This window comes from Vulpes lagopus, chromosome 4 (assembly GCF_018345385.1).
Source record: "Vulpes lagopus strain Blue_001 chromosome 4, ASM1834538v1, whole genome shotgun sequence".
Lineage (NCBI taxonomy): Eukaryota > Metazoa > Chordata > Mammalia > Carnivora > Canidae > Vulpes > Vulpes lagopus.
This window is the reverse complement of record NC_054827.1, coordinates 36,987,051-37,013,079: the sequence shown is the minus strand read 5'-3', so window position 1 is coordinate 37,013,079 and position 26,029 is coordinate 36,987,051. Positions and strand designations below refer to the sequence as shown.

The 26,029-nt window shown below is 43.7% G+C and overlaps 1 protein-coding gene and 1 pseudogene across 1 annotated transcript in view; one reads left to right on the top strand and one right to left on the bottom strand.

Annotated features, from left to right (window-relative positions):
• CSGALNACT1 (chondroitin sulfate N-acetylgalactosaminyltransferase 1) overlaps positions 1 to 1,903 on the bottom strand; it is a 256,586-nt gene extending 254,683 nt beyond the window's left edge. The window contains exon 1 of the mRNA XM_041752350.1: positions 1,885 to 1,903. The gene's annotated coding sequence lies outside the window, so the exon portion shown is untranslated. The remainder of the gene's footprint in view (positions 1 to 1,884) is intronic.
• A 1,918-nt stretch (positions 1,904 to 3,821) lies between these two features.
• On the top strand, positions 3,822 to 16,187 carry LOC121488707 (annotated as a pseudogene).
• The last annotated feature ends 9,842 nt before the right edge of the window (positions 16,188 to 26,029 follow it).

Here is a 26,029-nt window from a genome sequence, read left to right as displayed (position 1 = left end):
CAGCAAAGGATACAGTCAACAAAACTAAAAGACAACCTAGAAAATGGGAGAAGATATTTGCAAATGATATATCAGATAAAGAGCTAGTTTCCAAGATCTATAAAGAACTTATTAAACTCAACACCAAAGAAACAAACAATCCAATCATGAAATGGGCAAAAAATATGAACAGAAATCTCACAGAGGAAGACATAGACATGGCCAACATGCACATGAGAAAATGCTCCGCATCACTTGCCATCAGGGATATACAAATCAAAACCACAATGAGATACCACCTCACACCAGTCAGAATGGGGAAAATTAACAAGGCAGGAAACCACAAATGTTGGAGAGGATGAGGAGAAAAGGGAACCCTCTTACACTGTTGGTGGGAATGTGAACTGGTGCAGCCACTCTGGAAAACTGTGTGGAGGTTCCTCAAAGAGTTAAAAATAGACCTGCCCTATGACCCAGCAATTGCACTGTTGGGATTTACCCCAAAGATTCAGATGCAATGAAACGCCAGGACACCTGCACCCCGATGTTTCTAGCAGCAATGGCCACAATAGCCAAACTGTGGAAGGAGCCTCAGTGTCCATCGAAAGATGAATGGATAAAGAAGATGTGGTCTATGTATACAATGGAATATTACTCAGCCATTAGAAACGACAAATAGCCACCATTTGCTTCAACGTGGATGGAACTGGAGGGTATTATGCTGAGTGAAGTAAGTCAATCGGAGAAGGACAAACATTATATGTTCTCATTCATTTGGGGAATATAAATAATAGTGAAAGGGAATAGAAGGGAAGGGAGAAGAAATGTGTGGGAAATATCAGAAAGGGAGACAGAACATAAAGACTCCTAACTCTGGGAAACGAAGTAGGGGTGGTGGAAGGGGAGGAGGGCGGGGGGTGGGGGTGAATAGGTGATGGGCACTGAGGGGGGCACTTGACAGGATGAGCACTGGGTGTTATTCTGTATGTTGGTAAATTGAACACCAATAAAAAATAAATTTATTTTAAAAAAAAGAACTTGGAACTTTTATTATTTCTCCCCACTCAAGTTTCTGGCAGATTTCATCCCCGAAAACTTACAAAAGGGAAAAATTCAGGTAGGAAATTTTAGCAAGTGGGGCTTGTCCAGGCTCTTGTCTTTGCTCTGCCACTATCTAGTCGTGTGACCATGAGTGTATTTGTTAATCTCTCTCCTGGCCTCACTTTCTTCCTTGTGAACAATGTGGTTGGACCCACAAAGGCCCAAAATGTTCCTTTTAAAATAACCGTACAACTGGCTCCAGAATAATAACCTAAGAAATGAAGATTTTAATTCAAGGTAAATTTGAAGCGTGATGAAATAAAAACACTGGGGCTTAGATTTCTAAAATTATATTGAAGGCTACGTTGCAGCTTGAGGCAGAGACTGTGAATATAAGAGAAACAACAATGGGAAGACAAAAGAATATGTGTGATTTAGAAGAGCTTCCAAAAGCTACAAAGGTTTCAAATGATGTAATGCACATGTCTTGTTTTGTTGTTGTTGTTCTTTTTAATTTGGTGTCAAAAGCTTTCTCCTTCAGTACAGAAGATTTTGTAATATTTCTAAATGATCTAGCCTGACAGCATTTGAGGAAGAAAAAAAATCAAACATTACACTACGTGAGCTTTCATCTTGTCACAAAGCCATTAGAGCTAATGAAAAATGATGGCATTGTTAAGTTTTATTTATAGTTTCTTCTTAATAAAATGAAAAATGAACAGAAAAACACTTTGAATATAAATTTTTAAAGACTTTAAAGATTTAAGACCAGTAGCAAAAATATATATGTAGATATAAGCCTATAAATAGTCTTTTAAAAAAAAAGTGTGGAAAAGATTGCTTATGGCTCCTGCTGAGTTTTACCTTTCTCCAAGGCCTCATAAATAGATGTCCTGCAGTCCAGGTCACTGTCATCAGGAATGTGGGGCCCTAAAATGTAAGAAAGACTCTGTCTCCAACTTAAATGTTATACAGTCTGCCCTGCACACCACTGACTAACTCCCAGGATTACCCAGCAAAGCAAGATATTTTTTGCGTTATGTTTTTTAAGTCACCTACCCTCCAACCAACCAAGAATTGTTTTTTAAAGTCACCTACCCTCAAACCCCCCAGGATTACCCAGCAAAGCAAGATATTTTTTTGTGTCATGTTTTTTAAGTCATCTACCCTCAAACCAACCAACCATGTGTTCCCTCAGATTAGGTCAGGAATAGAAAAGAGAAAGAGAACATTTGTTCAGCCCTTACTGCCCAAGGGTTCACAAGCTTTAACCCATCTAATCAGACATGTTTGCCCAGATTTTACATTTTTTAATCCCCCTCATCACAGTATAACAGTAACACTGTTATATAAGTAGCCCTTTGAGCAGGGGGCACATTTTCTTAGTAAGCGAGTAAATATTTTAGGGTTTGTGAACCAAGGGGCACAACTGAGATGTTCTGTAAGTACTTACAAAATAAGAGAACACACATATTTCCTCATATTCATTGACAAAATTCAAAAGACAGTAATAACAGTGGACTACAACATAGATCCAATGAGGAAGAACAGAATTCTTTGGGGAGGGATGTTATCCCTTAAATGAGGTTTAGAATTAGTGCTCCCTATCATCAGATTGATTGCAAATATGCATCTGTAAAAACCATTCTTAGCTTGTGGGCAGTGCAAAAACAGGAAGCAGGCCAGGTTTGCCCATAGTTGCCCAACCCGTTTAACACCTTACAAAAGGCTCTCACTAATCATGCATTCAACTAATATTCGTTATACTCCTTCAGTTACTCTTCAAAAGAATTTTGATGAGTATGTACCACTGGGTGATGGGGGTACATAAAGGGGTGAATTGGGGTCCCCACACAAGGAATCTGAGCATGACTCAAAGGCAGGTCTGCCCCCCAGCCCCAGGGGCCCAGTGTGTACTTGAAAGACAGTATACTAAATGCCATGCTAGAGATGCATTTGAGTCAGGTGAGGGCAGGCCAGCAGGAGGAGATGGCCACCTCTGCCTTACATAGCCAGGGCTGCTCCAGGGACTAAGGGCCCTAAGTCCAGAATGAGACTGCCTGCCTTCAGATCCCAGCTTCCCAGATGCTGGTTGAGTCACTCTGCATGAGGCATCTAACCTCTCTGTGCCTCCATTTCCCAACTATGAAAGGAGGATGATCATAATGGTACCTACTCTGCAAGTGCCACAAGAGGGTTGTTGTGAGCACTCCATAAATTCATTTAGACCATTTAGAGCAGTGACTGGCATACAGCAAGCACATGCACATGTCAGCTGCTCTCATCATGACAGAGAGGGCTATGATGGGGCTGAGTCTCAAATGATGAATGGGACTTTCCTAGGAAGACCAAATAGAGAGAGGCCGAGACAGAGTACGCAAATGAGTACAAACATGAAAAGCAACCCCACGTGGTTTGGTGTAGCTCAAAAGTGAAGGGGGTCAAGAAGCAGGAGATGAAGATGGTGAGAACAGACTACAGAGGGCTTATGTGCACGATTCATGGGAACTGGTCCTTGATTCCCCAGGAGGGGGATGTGCAAGTTTTAAGCAGCTCGGAGGATCAGCATTGTAGGAACTAGCAGCAGAGTGAAGGGTGGCCAGGAGGAGGCAAGGATGGAGAGAAAGCAACTATATATGAGGTGAAGGCAATAGCAGCCAAGAGAGATGACCACAGCTGAACAAGAAAACTGACAGTGAAGGCATGGAGGAGGGGGGACTTGGGAGCCATGCAGAAGTAATTTCAGTCTTAGCAGCCCTTACCTGGGGGTCCCACAGGAGAGGAATGAGGAGCAGTGCAGAATGACACCTAGATCTCTGGCCTTGGTACAAGGTGGGACTGATCACCAGTGCGGAATTCAGCTGGAGAAATAGTAATGGCAGCGGCTGGGCGGGGGTGGGGGCGGGGAGGTCCAGACAGAACATGAAACAGATCCTCATGTGGGAGCGGGGGTGGGGGGGGCATCTGGCCATATCCTTGCAAGACAACCAAGCATGGAGTACTGGGTCAAGACAGAAGCGAGACAGAAGGAAAAGCAAGAGTGATAGGACGATCTGGAGATTGAGCCAAGTGCAGCGGTGGGGCGGGGGGGTCTGCGGATCAGAGAGTGAGGGCCACCGGCAGTCCTAGACAACAAGCACCACGCTGTGGGCCCAGCCACTTTGAGGAGTATGCTAGGGCTGAGTAGAGTGGGAGGTAAGGAGCTCAAGAGGGGGATGTATCTAGGAGTCTGGAATTCAGGAAAGAAGGTCTGGCAATACAGATTCAAGGGTCGTCAGTAAATATGTGGAGGGTGATGCCCCACCCCAGAGAGAGTCAAGAGAATCAGAAAGAGGATACTGAGAGAGAACTATCTAAAGGGAAAGGAAAATCAAAGGGAAGTGGTGTCCCAGGAACCAAAGAGGAAGGTCAAGAACGAAGTGGTCCAGCACAAATCATCAAACACAGCAGAAGAGTCAAGGAAGCTGGAGGCCCAGCACATCTCCAGACTTTGCAGTTAGTAACCCATGCTGAGAGGATTATAGCAGTTCTCAGGAAAGCTTGAGCTTCAGTGGGTGAATGATGATTGGGAAGTTGTAAGTGGCAGCAACACAAAGGCTATCAGAATCCCATGTCTGGGTGAGTCCAAAGGAAAAGAGGACATCGTCTCAAAGACATGTGCACTCTCATGTTCATCGCAGCATTCCTCACCATAGCCAAGACACAGAAATGACCCAAGTGACCATCAACAGATGAATGAGTAAAGAAAACCCGGTGTATAATTTCAATGGAATACCACTCAGCCATTAAAAAAGAAGGAAATCTTGCCCTCTGTGACAACTTGGTTGAACCATGAAGTCACTGTGCCAAGTGAGATAAGCCAGACAGAGAAAGAGAGATACCATATGTTCCCACACATATGTGGAATCTAAAAGAGCTGAACTTCCAGAAATGGTGGTTGCTGGGGCTAGAGGTGGTGTGAAATGGGGAGACACTGCTCAAATGGCACAAACTCCCAGCTACACGATGAATAAATTCTGGGGTTCCAATGTGCAACATGGTGAGTATAATTAACAATACTGTATCATATGCTTGGAGGCTGTTACCAAAGTAGACCTTAAATGTTACCATACACATAAAAAAAAGGTAATTATCTGAGGGGATGGTAGTGTTCACTGACCTTATTGTGGTAATCATCTTGCACACTGTATACCTTAAAATAACATGCATTAGATGTCAGTAAAATCTCAATAAAGCGGTGGGGCGGGGGGAGCTTCTCAATTTGTTGGATGGGGACAGGAAGAGGTAGATGTGAAAGAGCAGGATCACGAGGTGCCCACTGTCATGCCATTTTTTTATCCAGATAAAACCAACTTCCCTCAACTAAAAAGTGGGAAAATGGGAATTCAGTTCCATGGCTTCTGGTTCCAAGACCAGGGCTCTCTCTCCCATAACATTTTGGAAACATCATGTTTTTTATAAGGATGCAAGAGAAAACCAACAGCTAGGAATAATGGGAATATAAACAGTAACATACTCTGCTTTTAGCTTTTCCAGGGCAATTAAAATGCTGGAATGGGCACTGAAGATGGGATATAATCTCAACAACATCCATACCACCCTTCCACACACACATTGACACTGAGAAGAAAATGAAATTGAGGCACACAGGCTATGGAACTTGCCCAAGGAGAAACATGAATTGCTTGAGGAAAGGAGCAGTGATTCCAGAAGGAGTTAATCAGGACACATTGTTCATACTCCTTTAAAACTAAGGTAGCCAGGAGGGGCAAGACGGCTGAAAAGTAGGGTCCCCAAGTCACCTGTGCCCACCAAACTACCTAGATAACCTTCAAATCATCCTGAAAATCTACAAATTCGGCCTGAGATTTAAATAGAGACCAGGGGATCCCTGGGTGGCGCAGCTGTTTGGCGCCTGCCTTTGGCCCAGGGCGCGATCCTGGAGACACGGGATCAAATCCCACATCGGGCTCCCGGTGCATGGAGCCTGCTTCTCCCTCCGCCTGTGTCTCTGCCTCTCTTTCTCTCTCTGTGACTATCATAAAAAAATAAATAAATAAAAATTAAAAAATTTAAAAAATAATAATAAATAAATAAATAGGGACCAGGGGATATCTGGGTGGCGCAGCGGTTTGGCGCCTGCCTTCGGCCCAGGGCGTGATCCTGGAGACCCCGGGATCAAATCCCACGTCGGGCTTCCGGTGCATGGAGCCTGCTTCTCCCTCTGCCTGTGTCTCTGCCTCTCTCTCTCTCTCTCTCTCTCTCTCTCTCTGTGACTATCATAAATAAATAAATAAATAAATAAATAAATAAATAAATAATTTTAAAAAAAAAAGGGGGTCCAGCTGGAATGCTACAGTGAGAAGAGTTTGCGCTTCTATCAAGGTAGGAAGACGGGAAAAAAGAAATAAAGAAACAAAAGGCCTCCAAGGGGGAGGGGCCCCGCGAGGAGCCGGGCTGAGGCCGGGGCGAGTGTCCCCAGGACAGGAGAGCCCCGTCCCGGAGGAGCAGGAGCTGCACCAACCTTCCCAGGTGGAAAGGCGCTCACAGGGAGTTAGAGCAGGACCCAGGAGGGCGGGGATGCCCTCAGGCTCCCTGGGACACTAACAGACACCTGCGCCCCAGGAGAGTGCGCCGAGCTCCCTAAGGGCTGCAGCGCGCACGGCGGGACCCGGAGCAGCTCGGAGGGGCTCGGGCGGCGGCTCCGCGGAGGGGGCTGCGGGGCGGGAGCGCGAATCCAACAGCGCAGGCCCCAGAGCACAGGGCGCCGGGACACAGCCCAGGACCCGGCCTCCCCCGGGACAGGCAGAGGCCGGGAGGGCCCAGGACAGCAAGGACGCTCCTGCCCCGAGCTGAGCAGATCAGCGGACCCGCCCCGGAGCCTCCAGGCCCTGCAGACCGAGAGCCCCGGAGTTCCTGCGGGGGCTGAATCCAGGTTTCCAGAGCTGCCGCCACCACTGTGGCGTCCTCCTGGGGCCTCACGGGGTGAACAACCCCCACTGAGCCCTGCACTAGGCAGGGGCCAGAGCAGCTCCCCCAAGTGCTGACACCTGAAAATCAGCACAACAGGCCCCTCCCCCAGAAGACCAGCTAGACGGACCAGTTCCAGGGGAAGTCAAGGGACTTAAAGTATACAGAATCGGAAGATGCTCCCCCGTGGTTTTTTTTTTTTTTCTGTTTGCTTCCCCCACCCTTTTTTCCCCCTTTCTTTCTTTTTCTTTCTCCTTTTCTTCTCTTTTTTTCTTTTTTTCTTTTATTTCCTTCTTTCTCTCCTCTCTTTTTCTCCTTTTCCCAATCCAACTTGTTTTTGGCCACTCAGCACTGAGCAAAATGACTAGAAGGAAAACCTCACCTCAAAAGAAAGAATCAGAAACAGTCCTCTCCCCCACAGAGTTACAAATTTTGATTACATTTCAATGTCAGAAAACCAATTCAGAAGCACTATTATACAGCTACTGGTAGCTCTATAAAAAAAGCAAAAATGACTCAAGAGACTTCATGACTGCAGAATTTAGATCTAATCAGGCAAAAATTAAAAATCAATTGAATGAGAGGCAATCCAAACTAGAAGTCCTAACGACGAGGGTTAATGAGGTGGAAGAAGGAGTGAGTGACATAGAAGACAAGTTGATGGCAAAGAAGGAAACTAAGGAAAAAAGAGACAAACAATTAATAGACCATGAAGAGAGATTAAGGGAAATAAACGACAGCCTGAGGAAGAAAAACCTTGGGATTCCCGAGGGCGCCGAAAGGGCCACAGGGCCAGAATATGTATTTGAACAAATCCTAGCTGAAAGCTTTCCTAATCTGGGAAGGGAAACAGGCATTCAGATCCAGGAAATAGAGAGATCCCCCCCTTAAATCAATAAAAACCGTTCAACACCTCGACATTTAATAGTGAAGCTTGCAAATTCCAAAGATAAAGAGAAGATCCTTAAAGCAGCAAGAGACAAGAAATGCCTGACCTTTATGGGGAGGAGTATTAGGGTAACAGCAGACCTCTCCACAGAGACCTGGCAGGCCAGAAAGGGCTGGCAGGATATATTCAGGGTCCTAAATGAGAAGAACATGCAACCAAGAATACTTTATCCAGCAAGGCTCTCATTCAGAATGGAAGGAGAGATAAAGAGCTTCCAAGATAGGCAAGAACTGAAAGAATATGTGACCCCCAAACCAACTCTGCAAGAAATTTTAAGGGGGACTCTTAAAATTCCCCTTTAATAAGAAGTCCAGTGGAACAATCCACAAAAACAAGGACTGAATAGATATCATGATGACACTAAACTCATATCTTACAATAAACTCTGAATGTGAATGGGCTTAATGACCCCATCAAAAGGGGCAGGGTTTCTGACTGGAAAAAAAAGAAGGACCCATCTATTTGCTGTCTACAAGAGACTCATTTGAGACAGAAGGACACCTACAACCTGAAAATAAAAGGCTGGAGAACCATTTACCATTCAAATGGTCCTCAAAAGAAAGCAAGGGTAGTCATCCTTATGTCAGATAAACTAAAATTTACCCCGAGGACTGTAGTGAGAGATGAAGAGGGACACTATATCCTACGTAAGGGATCTATCCAACAAGAGGACTTAACAATCCTCAATATATATTGAGGCCCCGAATGTGGGAGCTGCCAAATATTTAAACCAATTAATAACCAAAGTGAAGAAATACTTAGATAATAATACACTTATACTTGGTGACTTCAATCTAGCTCTTTCTATACTCGATAGGTCTTCTAAGTACAACATCTCCAAAGAAACGAGAGCTTTAAGTAATACACTGGACCAGATGGATTTCACAGATATCTACAGAACTTTACATCCAAACTCAACTGAATACACATTCTTCTCAAGTGCACATGGAACTTTCTCCAGAATAGACCACATACTGGGACACAAATCGGGTCTGAACCAATACCAAAAGAATGGGATCGTCCCCTGCATATTCTCAGACGATAATGCCTTGAAATTAGAACTAAATCACAACAAGAAGTTTGGAAGGACCTCAAACACGTGGAGGTTAAGGACCATCCTGCTAAAAGATGAAAGGGTCAACCAGGAAATTAAGGAAGAGTTAAAAAGATTCATGGAAACTAATGAGAATGAAGATACAACTGTTCAAAATCTTTGGGATGTAGCAAAAGCAGTCCTAAGGGGGAAATACATCGCATTACAAGCATCCATTCAAAAACTGGAAAGAACTCAAATACAAAAGCTAACCTTACACATAAAGGAGCTAGAGGAAAAAACAGCAAATAGATCCTACACCCAGCAGAAGAAGAGAGTTAATTAAGATTCGAGCAGAACTCAACGAAATCGAGACCAGAAGAACTGTGGAACAGATCAACAGAACCAGGAGTTGGTTTTTTGAAAGAATTAAGAAGATAGATAAACCATTAGCCAGCCTTATTAAAAAGAAGAGAGAGAAGACTCAAATTAATAAAATCATGAATGAGAAAGGAGAGATGACTACCAACACCAAGGAAATACAAAGGATTTTAAAAACATATTATGAACGGCTGTACGCCAATAAATTAGGCAATCTAGAAGAAATGGACGCATTCCTGGAAAGCCACAAACTACCAAAACTAGAACAGGAAGAAATAGAAAACCTGAACAGGCCAATAACCAGGGAGGAAATTGAAGCAGTCATCAAAAACCTCCCAAGACACAAAAGTCCAGGGCCAGAAGGCTTCCCAGGGGAATTCTCTCAAACGTTTAAAGAAGAAACCATACCTATTCTACTAGAGCTGTTTGGAAAGACAGAAAGAGATGGAGTACTTCCAAATTTGTTCTATGAGGCCAGCATCACCTTAATTCCAAAACCAGACAAAGACCCCACCAAAAAGGAGAATTACAGACCAATATTCCTGATGAACATGGATGCAAAATTCTCAACAAGATACTAGCCAATAGGATCCAACAGTACATTAAGAAAATTATTCACCATGACCAAGTAGGATTTATCCCCAGGACACAAGGCTGGTTCAACACTTGTAAAACAATCAGTGTGATTCATCATATCAGCAAGAGAAAAACCAAGAACCATATGGTCCTCTCATTAGATGCAGAGAAAGCATTTGACAAAATACAGCATCCATTCCTGATCAAAACTCTTCAGAGTGTAGGGATAGAGGGAACATTCCTCATCATCTTAAAAGCCATCTATGAGTAATATTCCATTGTATACATAAACCACATCTTCTTTATCCATTCATCTTTCGATGGACACCGAGGCTCCTTCCACAGTTTGGCTATTGTGGCCATTGCTGATAGAAACATCGGGGTGCAGGTGTCCCGACGTTTCATTGCATCTGAATCTTTGGGGTAAATCCCCAACAGTGCAATTGCTGGGTCATAGGGCAGGTCTATTTTTAACTCTTTGAGGAACCTCCACTGGAATATTACTCAGCAATTAGAAACGACAAATACCCACCATTTGCTTCAACGTGGATGGAACTGGAGGGTATTATGCTGAGTGAAATAAGTCAATCGGAGAGGGACAAACAGTGTATGTTCTCATTCATTTGGGGAATATGAATAATGGTGAAAGGGAATATAAAGGAAGGGAGAAGAAATGTTGGGAAATATCAGGAAGGGAGACAGAACATAAAGACTCCTAACTCGGGGAACGAACTAGGGGTGGTGGAAGGGGAGGAGGGCGGGTGTTGGAGGGGAAGGGGTGACGGGCACTGAGGTGGACACTTGATGGGATGAGCACTGGGTGTTTTTCTGTATGTTGGTAAATTGAACACCAATAAAAATTAATTAAAAATAAATAAATAAATAAATAAATAAATAAATAAATAAATTAAAAAAAAAAAAAGCCATCTATGAAAAGCCCACAGCAAATATCATTCCCAATGGGGAAGCACTGGGAGCCTTTCCCCTAAGATCAGGAACAAGACAGGGATGTCCACTCTCACCACCGCTATTCGACATAGTACTGGAAGTCCTAGCCTCAGCAATCAGACAACAAAAAGACATTAAAGGCATTCAAATTGGCAAAGAAGAAGTCAAACTCTCCCTCTTCACCGATGACATGATATTCTACATAGAAAACCCAAAAGCCTCCACCCCAAGATTGCTAGAACTCATACAGCAATTTGGTAGCGTGGCAGGATACAAAATCAATGCCCAGAAATCAGTGGCATTTCTATACACTAACAATGAGACTGAAGAAAGAGAAATTAAGGAGTCAATCCCACTTACAATTGCACCCAAAAGCATAAGATACCTAGGAATAAACCTAACCAAAGAGGTAAAGGATCTATACCCTAAAAACTATGGAACACTTCTGAAAGAAATTGTGGAAGACACAAAGAGGTGGAAAAATATCCCATGCTCATGGATTGGCAGAATTAATATTGTGAAAATGTCAACGTTACCCAGGGCAATTTACACGTTTAATGCAATCCCTATTAAAATACCATGGACTTTCTTCAGAGTTAGAACAAATTATTTTAAGATTTGTGTGGAATCAGAAAGACCCCGAATAGCCAGGGAATTTTAAAAAAGAAAACCATATCTGGGGGCATCACGATGCCAGATTTCAGGTTGTACTACAAAGCTATGGTCATCCAGACAGTGTGGTACTGGCACAAAAACAGACACATAGATCAATGAAACAGAATAGAGAACCCAGAAGTGGACCCTCAACTTTATGGTCAACTAATATTCGATAAAGGAGGAAAGACTATCCACTGGAAGAAAGACAGTCTCTTCAATAGATGGTGCTAGGAAAATTGGACATCCACATGCAGAAGAATGGAACTAGACCACTCTCTTTCACCATACACAAAGATAAACTCAAAATGGATGAAAGATCTAAATGTGAGACAAGAGTCCATCAAAATCCTAGAGGAGAACACAGGCAACACCCTTTTTGAACTCGGCCACAGTAACTTCTTGCAAGATACATCCACGAAGGCAAGAGAAACAAAAGCAAAAATGAACTCTTGGGACTTCATCAAGATAAGAAGCTTTTGCACAGCAAAGGATACAGTCAACAAAACTAAAAGACAACCTACAGAATGGGAGTAGATATTTGCAAATGACGTATCAGATAAAGGGCTAGTTTCCAAGATCTATAAAGAACTTATTAAACTCAACACCAAAGAAAACAAATAATCCCATCATGAAATGGGCAAAAGACATGAAGAGAAATCTCACAGAGGAAGACATAGACATGGCCAACAAGCACATGAGAAAATGCTCTGCATCACTTGCCATCAGGGAAATATAAATCAAAACCACAATGAGATACCACCTCACACCAGTGAGAATGGGGGAAATTAACAAGGCAGGAAACCACAAATGTTGGAGAGGATGAGGAGAAAAGGGAACCCTCTTACACTGTTGGTGGGAATGTGAACTGGTGCAGCCACTCTGGAAAACTGTGTGGAGGTTCCTCAAAGGGTTAAAAATAGACCTGCCCTACGACCCAGCAATGCACTGTTGGGATTTAACCCAAAGATTCAGATGCAATGAAACACCGGGACACCTGCACCCCGATGTTTATTGCAGCAATCGCCACAATAGCCAAACTGTGAAAGGAGCCTCGGTGTCCATCGAAAGATGAATGGATAAAGAATATGTGGCCTATGTATACAATGGAATATTACTCAGCCATTAATATGTGGATGGAACTGGAAGGTATTATACTGAGTGAAGGAAGTCAATTGGAGAAGGACAAATGTTGTATGTTCTCATTCATTTGGGGAATATAAAAATAGTGAAAGGGAATATAAGGGAAGGGAGAAGAAATGTATGGGAAATATCAGAAAGGGAGACAGAACTCCTAACTCTGGGAAACGAAGTAGGGGTGGTGGAAGGGGAGGAGGGCGGGGGGTAGCAGTGAATGGGTGATGGGCACTGAGGGGGGCACTTGACGGGATGAGCACTGGGTGTTATTCTGTATGTTGGTAAATTGAACACCAATAAAAAATAAATTTATTATTAAAAAATTAAAAATTAAAAAAATAAAACTTAGGTAGGCCTGGCTCGAGCTGAGCCCTGGTCTCCAGTGTCACCCTCTTACTCTCCAAACAGCACGAGTTTCACCACCCGCTCCACCTTCTCTTCCAACTACTGGTCCCCGGGCTCTGTGCAGTCGCCCAGCCACTGTGTCTGGCTGATCAGCAGCAACATGGCCAGTGTCTATGCAGGCACAGGGGCTCAGGCTCCCAAATCTCTGTATCCTGCTCCACCAGTTTCCGGGGTGGCTGGGGGTCCAGGGGCCCGGCTGCGGGGGTGGCCAGGGGTCTGGCGGGCATAGAGGGCATCCAGGGTGAGGAGACCATGTGAGACCTGAATGACTGCCTGGCCTCCTACCTGGAGAGAGTGAGGAGCCTGGAGGCTGATAATCAGACAGATTATCTGATTATCCTGATTTGATCAGGAGATGAAAATCCGGGAAAACCTAGAGAAGAAGGGACCCCAAGTCAGAGACTGAGGACATTACTTCAAGACCATGGAGGACCTGAGGGCTCAGATCTTTGCAAGTGCTGTGGATAATGCCCGCATCGTTCTACAGAGTGACAATGCCCGTCTTGCTGCTGACAACTTCTGAATCAAGTATGAGACAGAGCTGGCCATGGGCGGGTCTGTGGAGAGTGACATCCTTGGGTTCCGCAAGGTCACTGATACCACCAATGTCACTTGCCTGCAGCTAAAGACAGAGATCGAGGCTCTCAAGGAGGAGCTGCTCTTCATGAAGAAGAACCTAAGGAGGTTAGGAGGAGGAAGTAAAGGGTCTACAAAACCAAATCTCCAACTCTGGGTCGATGGTGGCGTTGGATGCCCCCAAATCTCAGGACCTTGGGAAGATCATGGCAGATATCCGGGCCCAGTATGACAAACTGGCTCAGAAGAACCGGGAGGACAAGTATTGGTCCCAGAACATCGACCACAGTGGTCACCACACAGACTACTGAGATAGGAGAAGTTGAGATGACCCTCATGGAGCTAAGACGTACTGCCAAGTCCTTGGAGATCAACCTGGACTCAAGGAGAAACCTGAAGGCCAGCTTGGAAAACAGCCTGAGGGAGGTCGTAGATGGAGCAGCTCAATGGGGTCCTGCTGCTCCTGGAGTCGGAGCTGTCCCAGACCTGGGCAGAGGGGCAGCACCAGGCCCAGGAGTATGAGGCTCTGCTGAATGTCAAGGTCAAGCTGGAGGCTGAGATTGCCACCTACCGTCACCTGTTGGAAGACAGGGAGGACTTCAGTCTTACTGATGCCCTGGACAACAGTAACTCCTTGCAGACAATCCAGAAGACCACCACCCGCAAGAGGGTGGACAGCAAGGTGGTGTCTGAGACCAACGACACCAAAATTCTGAGGCGTAGAGGCAGCAGAAACAGGGAGGAGCAGGAGGCCAATAAAAAGTTCAGAGGTTTAAAAAAAAAAAAACTTAGGTACCTCATACCTATCAGGATAACTACTATACAAAAAAACAAAACAGTAAAGAAACAAAAAAACAAAACAAGACAAAACCCCAAGAAACAGCATGTATTGGGGAGGATATGGAGAAACTGGAACCATCAAGCATTGCTGGTGGGAATGTAAGATGATGCAGCTGCTCTGGAAAAGTGTGGCTGTTCCTCAAAAAACATTTTTTTAATTACCATATGCTCCAGCAATTCCACTTCTGGCCATATACCCAAAAGAACTGAAAGCAAGGACTCAAAGAAATATGTGTATACTCATATTCACAGTAGCATTGTTTGTAATAGCTGAAAGGTGGAAGCACCCCAACTATCCATCAACAGTGAGTAGATAAACAAAATGTGGTACAGACATTAGAATGGAGTATTACTCAGCCTTTAAAGGAAACTCCTTTAATCCTTAAAAAAAGAGTTAGCATGCTACAGTATGGATGAACCCTGAAGACATTGCTAACTAAAGTCAGCCAGTTGCAAATGAACAAATACTGCATGATTCTATTTATATAAAGTACCTAAACTAGTCAAATTCAAAGAAATAAAGTAGAATGGTGGTTGCTGGGTATTGCCAGAGAAGGGGGAATGAGTGGCTATTGTTTAATAGGTCAGAGTTTCAATTTTGCAAGGTGAAGGATTCTGGAAATTATGGTGATGGTCTCACAATGTGAATGTACTTTTATTGCCTTTGAGCTAGGTATTACTTCTGATTTTAAAATAAGAAATAAGAAAAAAAAAAAAAAAAGAAATAAGAAAAAAAAAAAAAAAAGAAATAAGGCACAGAAAGGTTAGGTCATATTTTTTAGTTATATGAATCATTTACTACAAATCTGGACCTAGATCCTAAACCTCTTACTTGTGAGAACTTATTAGATAGTGCTCATGGGTTTGCCTTCAACTTTGACTATGACCTGAGGTTACGCAAATCATTACCACATGGTGCCCTGGTCCTTCCTTATGTTTATACCTTACCTGACTCTTTTTCTTTTTTCTATAGAATCAGACTAATTACCTTCCTTCTCTGCATCTCTAGATGATTGCTATCTACGGTGTTTGTATACTACCATCAGCCTGTCTACAGACAACCATACGCTGGATGTGGATGTATGACAAAGCCTTCCTCACCACCATACCTCTGGGAGAATCTACTATGTGACCCACAGGACGTATCTTTAGATATAATTTAAGACTTCCCTCCTACACCTATACTAATAATTAATTGAGCTAAAACATGATATGTTCCCCTTTCTGTAATCATATTTTCTTTCTTGAACAAACTTGCTAATGGCAAAAACTGAACACATGCTAAAAATTTAAATGATCAGACTACCAGAAGCTGTCAATCTGAGAGAAGGCAGACCAATTGCTAACTTAGAAACAGACAAAATTCTTTGAAACCCTTGAGGTAGCTTTCCTGCAGTGAGCTCCCCCTGTGGCTGAGACTGCTAGCCACTCACACAATATCCATCCTTCTCTTCTTTTCTTTGTAACAGAACATCTGTATTTTTGAGAGACGCAAAATACATGAAGAAAATTACTTTTTCCACATCCCTGGAAGATAGAGATGGCCAATAAGATATTAACAGAAGTCCTTAGGCTGGGTTTCTAGGAAGGAACTTAAAAGACAGCTTATTCAACGGGCAGGTACTCTTTTGACCTTCTATCCTTTATTCTTTTTCCTTCAGCCTGACAGGATGGCTGGAGCTGCAGCAGCCCTCTTGAGCCCATGAAGGAAGGAGACCAAGAGAATCCCAATTATTCAACCTCCTTAAGACACCAAGGCAATGCCAGCAACTCTTTCGGTCTTCTTGGTAAGAAAAGAAGCCCTTCAGAGTCTAAAATCATGCACTGGTGCCGGAGGGGTCTGTGCTTTCACCCAAAAGCAACTCCTAAGGAGGTATACTTAGGATACTGAAAAGATCCTCTATCTCTGTGAAGTAAAACAATTTGTTAAAAATAAATTATGCTAATGACAATGATGACAATGGCATCAACCCTTATGAAGCACATCATAGGTGGCCAGCACAGAGGCAGAGAGGTTGGTAATTTACCCAAGGTCTCAGGGCTAACAGTGAGATTGGACTTTAAATCCAGGTGGTCTGGCCCCAGAGAACATGCGTCTAACTACACTATCAAACACAGCAAACTAATAGACACGGCACAAACCAATCTCCACAAACAATCTTTTTTTTTTTTTAGATTTATTTATTTATTCATTCATTCATTCATTCATTCATTCATGATAGACGTAGAGAGAGAGAGAGAGAGGCAGAGACACAGGAGGAGGGAGAAGCAGGCTCCATGCCGGGAGCCCGACACGGGACTGGATCCCAGGACCCCAGGATTGCACCCTGGACCAAAGGCAGGCACTAAACTGCTGAGCCAACCAGGGATCCCCCCAAACACACTAATCTTAAAGAATCCTTGTCAATTCATTAATGAAGATTCTTATTATATGTCATCCCTTAAATTGCTCCTCTATTTGAGAAATTATTTCTTGTAGGAACAGAGATTCTTGTAACTCTGGTCAAATATCTGACTGGTTTCATAGCTGCTTTACGTGTCACCATAAACACTGCTTAGGCCATCACCATGGTGTCCTGACAGAAATTCCTCCTCACCACCATCCACTACTACAAGATTAATCTCTCAAAAATAGAGCTTTGATCACATCAAACCCTTCACCAAAGTCTTCAGTGGATTTATGTTACCCAAATAAAGTCCAAACTCTTTAGCTTGGATCTGTTTCCGGCTCCTTTCCCACCTTCCCACCTATCTCCTTCACACTCCAAACCGTCCAGCCAAACTAGCCCTTGGTTGTACCCTGAATTCACCTGGGATTTCCCATCTTACACCTTGGCATATACTACTTAGGCCACTTGGATGCACATCCATCTCATCCCTCCCCCAACCCCATGTGTCCCCACCAGATTGGATCCTCAAGACCCAAGTCAAAGCCTTATGTGCCACATTAATGGCTCCTTCTGGACAAGGATTGATCTGTCACAGATCTAGCCTAGGAGGAAAAGCACTAGGTTTCAGGGTCTCCTGTAAAGAGAGTAAATGAAGCCCAGTCCTGCAACAGTCCCCACTGAGACCAGAGCCAAGGGATGGCATCCGTCTCCTGCAACGCTCATCCTCCTCAGCCCCCTTCCTAGTTTGTTCTCACTTCCTTCCATATTTTATCTGATCAATCAACACCATGAACAATCTTCAAGCTAAAAATCATTCCCAAAGGGAAGCTTATAAGCTTAGGTTATAACCCTAAGGATATGTAGAAAGGGGCAGGAGGAAACCATGGAAGAGCTCTGACCAGTGCCAAGGGGTCCAGCCAACATGATGCCACTGCCCTTCTGATCTACTGACCAAAATCATCCAAGGCAGGGACACCCAGAAGAAGCTTGCTCAAGGTTGCTACATCATAAGAAAGGGCTTACTTCTCCTAAGACCCTCAGGTAACTGGAGGATTGATTACTATTGTCTGCCTACCATCTTGCATAGGAAACCAAAGTTTAACCAAATACAAGGAATCCTCTTACAGCTTGCAAGGCTCACCAGTTGATACAAAGTCACCAGATTCATTTATTCAAAAACATATTCTAAACCAAGTCATGCACAATACCCAAACCTAAAGCTACTCAGTAGGGCTAATTTCAGTTCTCCTCAAAGGAAGCTACACATGGCAATGTTCTCTAGGTGACTGCCCCTTCCCAGGATGATTCTGGCTTTTCTTCCCTCACCTCACGCACAGCACGTGGACGCATGGGGCGGGGAGGGGAGGGAACGGGGGGGGGCAGTGTGTGGCGGCAGACTGTTCCATCCTCCCCAACACTCATCCACTCCCACGAACACCCCCAATGTCAGACTTGTTTTTCCAGCCTCCAGAACAATGGAGGCTCCACTGTGGCTCCACCACACTGCACGTGGGAGATTTTTCTTTAAGCTTTGGAGGAACGAAAGACTAAGAATTCCCCAAATCAGCCACATTTAGTGGTTAATCAGGCAAATCATTTGGGCCCTCTCACACTCTCGTGCCCCTCCACTCCTCTGCCCCTGCCTCCCTCAGCCCTGGAAAAACAGGGCAGTATATGAATGTGTTGCCAAAGAGGAGACAAGAAAAGGAATGGGGCGTTTGAGTCACACACCCTTCTGGACTCCCATTACACTGGGGGTTAGATGAATTTTTCCAAAGCACCACTAATACTCTCTTTTTAATTTAAAAATAGATTTCTAATCTCTCCCCCATCACACATGGCCCTTACAAAGGAAGCCACAGCATCGAAGAGAGTTGTTTATACCTCTTCTTTGTCTATCAGTGAACCCACCAACTCCTCCCCAATTTAACATTTAATTCATTGAAATTAGGGAAAATTCCATTTACAGCTTTAAAAGGATTTTATAAAAGGGCAGAGTCATTGTCTGTATGGTGTGTACACTGAAGTCCAGTTCAATCCCTATCTATGTTGTGGGCAACACAGCTTCCTCAACATCCTCAAAGGAAGCATTACTTCCTCAAAGGAAAACTGCAGCAGAGACTGATGGTCACCTACGGGAGCAGCAGGGCACTGTCATGTGGGCAATCAAGAATGTGAAACATGCTAGCTCTAAAATGAGACACTGGAAGACAGGTTTAAAGGAGTACCTGTCCCCAGCCTGAAGTCCACAAAGCATCTAGAAGAATCTCTTTTCCGTCTGTGACCACAAGGAAAGAAGAGGAATCATTTTAACGGAGAAAGTATAAATCCCAGTAATAAATGTCTGTGGTGGCCTATCCCAGGTGACTCTAGAGGTTAGGGTCCCCCAGGACGTGACTCCAAGCACAGACCTTGTGCAGCCGGCCTTCACTTCCCTTATCAGAGCAAAATCAACATAACAGACAGCCAGCCCTAAAGCTAAAAATATTTCACAAAGGGGGAACCAGCCCTAAGGATGTGTAGAAAGGGACAGGAGGGGGCCCTGGGGAAGCTCCACCCGCTGCCCAGCTGTCCAGCCAGCAGGAGGCCTGCCCTTCTGATCCACTGACCAGATTCACACAGGTCAGAGAGAGCCAGAAGGTAGCTCGAGAAAAAAGTAGCACAAAGTTAAACAGGATTTGGGAACCCCAGCAGTATGGATGGAAATGCCAGGAAACACTTGGTTGGTTGACAAATCAAGCAGTTCTGTGTCCAAAAGCACTTACAATGAAGCATAACCAATTAAAACATTTAAATCCCCATTAATCGCTCTGTGAACTAAGGGACTCAATCATACCTCCGTCACCAGCCTGTTTACCAATTATTTCCTTTACGACTGCAGGATTTAAGATAAGGACCTTCACGTGGGCTAGGTCAGCAGCAGGAAGAATACTACCTCCCCCAGCACGGCAAATAAGTAACACGGTATCAGAGATGGAGACGATTTTTATTTAGAGTCATTAAAGTGAGGTGACACCAAGCAAAGTGGTTTAGTTTGGCTCTGAGGTCAAGTAACTGATCCCATTGCCATGTTTTATTTCTTATGTTTTAATGGCAGAACAATGTAATGTTTCCTACATGCAAAGGAACATGTATAGCACATGCATCTAAATTATAGAGCATACCGGTAATTCAGCACCCATCATCACAGGGGTCAGGGTACAGCTATCACAAGGGAGTCCTGTTTAATTTCTATTAGGCAAGCTCTTTGAATCTGATCCACAGATGGATGACTACTCCAGATTTTAGGATCTTTTCCTAAAACTCTTGGTCTACCATGCTTAAGGCATTCCCAGGAATACACTGAGGAAGACAGGTTTCCTTTACAAGCCAATTGAGTGAAATATAGCTGAGCCCCTCCAAGTCCTCACCTAACCATGCTACACAGTATTAACAGTGAGTTAGGAAGTTCACCTCCACAAGACGTGCACAAACCACTATATTAAAGGTACTCCGCTACACTGGAGCCCAAGACTTGGCACTGCACCCGAAGACAGGGAGCCATATGAAAGGCAAAAGATGAGAAAGACTTCCTCTTCCTCACCTCTCCATTTTTTCTCTAATTCTATCTACTGTTCACTCCCTATGAATTCTTAAAACAAGAAAGCCCAGAATTTCAGAAGGAAAGGGCATGGCCCTCAGTATCACATGGAGGATTGGCAAATGCCTGCTAATCCAGGAGAAGTCTCATACCCACACATCCCTTTCATGATGTCCCAAAATAGGACACCCAATAAACATCCCAGTTCTGTTTCTTAGACATATGTGGACTTCGACCTGGCATTTTACTACTCTATGCCTGTTTCATCATCTGTGCATAATCACATCCATCCCACAGAAAAGGGTCACATCAGATAAAGTATGTGAAGCCTCCTTTAAGCTGATTATTACTGTATGCACGTTCATGTATTGTTGGTTGTATTATTAGTATTATCATTATTATTATTCATTAGGAGATATTGAGGGCAAGACCAGAAAACAAGGCCAGGGCTAGATTAAAGGGTATGTCGCCCTACATTCTGATTAAATGTTTACAATGATACAGGTACATCTTTTCAGGAAAGAGGTTAACCCTTCTTGAGATCTTAGAGGACCTCAAAGTTATTCAGTGATCTGTTGATACCTCTTGATATTAGAATTCATTCTCATTTAACAAACATTGTACAGGTATGTATTACACCGAGCACCATGCTAGACACCAGGAATACAGTGATAAACAAGAAAGCAAGGTCCTGCCCATAAGGGGTTCATAGTCTAGCTAGGGGAGGTGAGACAATAAGCAAGCAAACAAATCAACAGACACTTCTGATGACTTTAATACTAAAAAGGAAATAAATAGGGTACAATGCTTCCATCTAACTGGTGATGGGCGGGGGAACAATTCCAGACAGGCTGGCCAAAGAAAGCCTACCTAAGAGGTACAATCTAAACTAAGAATAAAGTGGTTCCAGTAGAGGTAATAGTGAGTGCTCCTGAGGCTAGGAAGCCCTGGGTAAGTTCAAGAGTCTAGGAGAAGGCCAGGATGGCTGAATGCTCTAACTCAATGCTTCTCAACTTGGCAAGCAGTGGGATCCCTGGCAGAGCCTGAGGAGCCACTGAAGCTCAAGTCCGCTCCCAGGTTCACATGTGACTGTCCCAGCACAGCCTGGGCACGTGGAGCTTACCAGGCTCCCCAGATGTTTCTGACCACAGCCCAGCCTGAGAGGCCCACAGCAGGTAAGACTACAGATAGGTCTAAGACAGAGTCCTGGGGCACCTGGTGATTGCAGCCTTCCTCCTCTAAAGGCCCCCTCAGAACCTTTGTCCCCATTAGACACCAACACCAAATATGGATTCAGGCCAGGTTGGAGGGTATGTCCACAGTGGGTGCAAATGACTCATTACTTTTTATTTTCCCTTCACAGCATGGAAGGAGGCAAGACAAAGTGTGTGAACTATTATTCCCTGGAGGCCTGACTTTTCCTCCTGAAAGAATACTTCTAGGAAAACATTTGCAACTGAATCAGCTTAATCCACATCCTTGCAAATGTATGCAATTTCTGAAGTGTTAAAAAATACCAAAAACAAAGGCATAAATTATCTCTGCCATCCCATAAAATAAGTAATTAAAAGTTAACATGGCATGACTATGTACTAGGAGAGAACAGGGTCTGTAGCCCATGTGTGGAGAAACAATGACCAGCCAAGGGTCAGCTGGGCAAGGCTGCTGCTGTCATCTGCCTGATTTTATGGCACGTATCATAAGGCAGTAAAATCATCTACTAAAGGATGGTTCCTGTAAAAGAGATCATTGTAATGATTGGATTCTTGGTGACAGGAAGCACACCAGAGTCACCATAGTGGTTTCCTCCATGGAGCGAAGGGGAAGTGTTTTATTTCTTTCATTTCAAAAGATCTGAGGCAAACATAGCTCAATGTTATATTCATTAATTCTAGGGAGTGGTCCATGAGTGCTTGTGGTATTGCTGTCCATACTTTTCTGTGTGAAAAATAAAAGAGAGCATGTTTAAACAGTAAAAGTTCTTCATGTAACACTTCTTGTATAATGTGTTAAATTGGGCTGAAACCCTGTAATTATGTCTTACTTACTGTTTGCCAGTTTCAGAGACAATGCTCCTGAATTCATCACCAGCATTTGTGCTCCTCTTAACACTTGAGAGCCGTGAAATACTTCATAGATTGTCTACTTCATATTCTCTGATTTTATTCAACTGAATCACCCCTTAAACTCCTCTCTGACATTTATCCAAAAGAACTGCAGAAAGGATTAATTAGAGAGCCCCTGTATTCTCCAAGGAGGACTGACTCTGGTCCATCACTTCACCAGCACCCTGCAGCCACCTTAGAGGATTTTGGTCAATCTTTATACATCCTTTTTTTTTTCTTTCTTAATTTATACTTCCAATATAAATATGTTTTGGGGGGCAATTTAACTTTAGGTTCTTACATGTCTTTAAAGGATAATTCATAGTCCTTGTGCCAAAACAGGCCCAATAAAAAGTAAGTAATCATTAAAAGTGATAGTTGAGCTAGTTGAGCAGGCTGAGGGGAGAAAAGACAAAAGCTGAAAGTTTTAAAACTGCTATTTTCATCCTGAAATGTTTATCAATCAATTTTATGGCAGCAGACAACATCTCCTTCCTGCAGGACGGTGGGCAGGAAGCAGAAAAAGACACAAAGGAAGAGATTCTAACAAGTTCAACAATAAATATTAAGAGGACTTTGGTGATAAAATATAATAGATCTCATCTTGTGTGCTGAATGGCAGGAAGTAACGTGTTCCAACCTTGTATGTCTTTAAAGGGACTGCACAAATAAAACTTACATGGAAACTTTTATAGCACAAACTTCTAAATCAACATTACCACACTTAAAAATTAGTATTTTTCAGAAGCTTGAGTACATACAGCCCCATGTATCTCAGGCAATTTAAAAAAGAACACTGAGCATCCCCAATCTACTTCTTTCCAGCTGACAAGTGCCTTGTTTCACAGGCAGCCACTTCCCGCCTCTCTGCTGTGATGTCCCACACTCTTCAAAACTATGAAAGGATAGGGATGCCTGGGTGGCTCAGCGGTTTGGCACCTGTCTTTGGCCCAGGGCGTGATTCTAAAGTCCTGGGATCCTCTGCCTGTGTCTCTGCCTATCTCTCTTTCTGCATCTCTCATGAATGAATGAATGAATGAATGAATATTTTTTAAAACTATGAAAGGATAAACTGACACCATGTGGCACCTTTGATGTGCCTGGCACCAGTGGGCCAGCCACTTTCAATTCTTAACTCATTGACTCTTCCCAAGAACCCCAAATAATGATATCATCTCCATTTTATCACTAAGGAAGCTACGTGCCCCATATCACAGAAGTAATAAAGTGGAAAACCAGGTTAGAATTCAGAGCTATTCAACTTCAAGACTCAAACTCCTTCCTTTATACACGAGCCAACTTCATGGGAACTGTAAGATGGATGTGCTGAGGAAGACTTTAGCTGCCTGTACTAGGGGACCATGGAAAGCTTGTAATGGCACTTTGTCAGTTCACATTGCCTCCCTCTATCACTGAACACTCTGTTCCTGAAAATTCATTCATCTTGTTCTCTAAGGGCCCAAATGGCCTTGGAGTACTTCTACCAAACTACCAAACTGAGCACATCCTAAAGATGTGCCCACAGAGCTCTTCCTTAGCTCCAACAAGTCTCTGCACTCCAACTACCACCATCAAAAAACAGAAGTGCCAACTACTGCATTTTTTTAAGTTGCCTCCCTGGCCAAAATAGTACCAAGAAAGAAAAAAAATTGCATGGATGCACAATCTCTGTTACCTTACTAAAGATGGGTGACCATCTCACTGAGGTCCCTAAATACACAGATAGCAGCACAGGTAGGATATTCAGTACTGTGCAGAGGGCAGAGTTTGACAGGGAGCATCCCAGCTGCGGCTGTGAACAATGAACCCGGTAACCATAACTGACTGCCATATGAGCTACTAGGTGGACCCTGTGCAGAATATTCAAACATGTCATCATAAGGAAGCACCATCATGATCTTCCACCACAACAAAAAATACATTTGAGAAACAGCCTAGAATGTTCTTCCCATCTCCCAACGAGCTACACCATCACTTCCAGTAAAACTCACCTGATCCATCCCCATCTACTCTAATAGCTAGCTCCCTGATCCTGAATTCCCAGATTCTCCTTTCATCACCGAATTCCCAATGTGTGCTGGTTTGTGAGATCCCAAGCCATTTCACAAGGAAGTGCCTCTGGACTCTGTCAAGGGTACACAGAGCCACTGGATGATTTCCACTCTCAGGAAGGGGAGCTGGGGTGAATAGAGAGGGATGATGAGCCACATCATGAGCCCATAAGAGATTTGGGGAGCACAGAAAAGAGAGTGGCAGGGAGGGAAGTTCATGAAAGGCCTTGGGCAGGAGGTAGTAACATTTTGGTGGGCTTTAGATACTGAGTTGGACTTCCCTCAAAGAAAATTTTGTAAAGAGAGATGAAGATTTAGTAGATACGTGAATTGAACTGTGGACCCCAAAAAAGATATGTTGAAGCCCTAATCCCCTTGATTTCAGCTCAGGTCATGATCTCAGGGCTATGGGATGCAGTCCCACATTGGGCTCTACGCTCAGCAGGAAGTCTGCCTGATATTCTCTATCTCACGATGTGACCTTATTGGGAAACAGGGTCGTTGCAGATAATAATTAGATAAGATGAGATCATATGCAGGTTGGCCCTTAGTTCAATGTAACTGGTGCCCTTCAGACAACCACGTGAAGACAAGAACACATGGGAGAAAGCCTAGGACAACAGTCAGACATTGGAGAACCAAAGCTGCAAACCAAGAACACCAAGGAGTGCTGGTGAAATGTCAGCCCCTAGGAAGAGGCAAGGAAGGGTTCTCCCCTATAGGTTTCAGAGGGGCATGGCCCGGCCCACACCTTGATTTTGACTTTCAGCCTTCAGAACAGAGACAATACATTTCTGCTTTTTAAGTCACCCAGTGTGTGGTACTCAGTTATGGCAGCCCTAAGAAACTAATACAGTAGGCGACTGGAAGCAAGAGAAAAAAACAAGATGATGTAGTAAAAGACCACAGAAGATGTAGTAAAAGACCACAGAAGATATTTTTAAAAATGACTCTCTGTAGAGAGTCATTTAAACTTGTAGGAGACCTATGCCCTACTTTACTTTGCTTAGAATGAGTCTACCTTAACATCCTCCCCTCTGCATCCAAAGGGCTCTCTGCCTTCACCTCCCTTATTTTTAGCTTGTCTTTAAATAAAGGAGCTGTTTCTCCATTCAAAGACTAGATCTGCCACCTGTTTTAATTACTTTAATCCAAGGACTTCTCCTTCATCATTTCTATATTTTACTCCAATTATTTTACACGTCTATCGTCTACTGGGTAAACCACAGATACTTCCTGCAATTCCACTTCCCCCCTTCTGCTCCCCACCTGCTGACCTCCCATCTGTAGGGGGCACCTGGGTGGCTTGGTCAATTGGGCATCTGTCTGACTCTTGATTTCAGCTCAGGTCAGGATCTTAGGGTCCCAAGATCAAGCCCTGCCTTGGGCTTTATGCTCAGTAAGGAATCTTCTT